This window comes from Clavelina lepadiformis, chromosome 8, assembly GCF_947623445.1.
Source record: "Clavelina lepadiformis chromosome 8, kaClaLepa1.1, whole genome shotgun sequence".
Taxonomy (NCBI): Eukaryota; Metazoa; Chordata; class Ascidiacea; order Aplousobranchia; family Clavelinidae; genus Clavelina; species Clavelina lepadiformis.
In genome coordinates this window covers 7,847,497-7,848,808 of record NC_135247.1, presented here as the reverse complement: position 1 = coordinate 7,848,808, position 1,312 = coordinate 7,847,497, and the positions used below count along the sequence as shown (strand labels likewise).

The following is a 1,312-nucleotide window of genomic DNA, read 5'->3' as shown; positions in this document are numbered from 1 at the left end:
TAGAACTGAAATTAGAATAGTTCAAAATTTAGCTATTAAATGCTGATCAATGTGACATCTGCGGTCGAGGTTCTTCCTCGACAATAGCGACTATCAAAGCTGACTATCAGTTGGCGGGCCAAAAAATCAGTGCTCGCGGGCCAACTTTGGCCCGCGGGCCTGCAGTTGGACCACGCTGGACTAGAGTATAGACTATAGAGCAACCATTAATTATATTATTTATCAATCGGTCGCTCTTTAATCTGCACATTAATCAAAAAGCACAGTCCTGTGAACATGAGAAAATATTTTAATTGCAAATAGTGAGTATAGTGACACACTAAAATTTCAAAAAGTTAAACATAGTAAACATCATTTACTTTAGCATTTCAACACAGTTAGATTACGATCATAACCGATGATGATGATGCAGCTTTGTGAGGTCACGAGTCTGCGGTGGTAGTTGATCAACTGAGTGACACATTGGTAAGTACTGTTCAAACTACAGTAATGGGTTAGGGTTAATTATGTCACTCGAATGAATAATTTATGTCAAAATTATGTCACTCAAATGAACTGTCACTCAGATGATATACACCCGTCTGCGGCAATAAACTCCTCTTCAACTGACTTCCATGACAGGCTACGTGCCATTCTCTGCCAGCACGAATTGCAGACAAACAGTATGATAAAATTTCACTAAAACATTTATTCGAGCTAGTGAAACATAAGACAAGCATTAACTGTGTCAGCACAAGCATTAATATAGCATGACAAATACCAGTTATATGTGAACAATGTGCCGAGAAGTCCAAGTCCGAAAAGTTAAAGGGATAATGTCATATGACATGACGCTGTGGCGCTGAACACCACGATGCCATATTCTGAAGTCATGGTACGCATTTACGTCACAATGGCGGGACAAAATGTTTCACGACAACAGGTCTAACGCAATTGGATCGCTCGTATTGGCCCAAGGCCGGTCCGGTCCAAGCCAATATGATTTCTAGAGTGTGGATATTTGAGTTTCATTCTCTGCCCTCATTTTTCTTCATAGAAATCTAAATACATGGGATTCGGTTGATGAAGTTAATATTGTTTTATAAGTTACTCTGGCACAAAAACGTATACCGTAATGATGATCCATAATCCGATCCACTTTCACCACTGCTTGACAGACAGATAAGTTAAAAAATGATCTGGTTGAAACTCTTATTTAATAATTTGATACATCTTTGAAAATTCCCGCTCACAAAGCTGTTTTGTGACATGGTAGAGAACGCCATGTATCGCTGAAAGGTTTAGCCGGCTCAGCTTATTTGCATGCGTAAAT

General features: G+C 39.2%; 1 long non-coding RNA gene across 1 annotated transcript; it reads right to left on the bottom strand.

Annotated features, from left to right (window-relative positions):
- Window positions 1-622: 622 nt before the first annotated feature.
- Window positions 623-1,312, bottom strand: LOC143469199 (uncharacterized). The gene is made up of 2 exons (XR_013119073.1): window positions 1,111-1,312; window positions 623-1,040 (listed from the first exon to the last, which is right to left on the bottom strand). It is a non-coding gene; the product is annotated as an uncharacterized LOC143469199 (long non-coding RNA).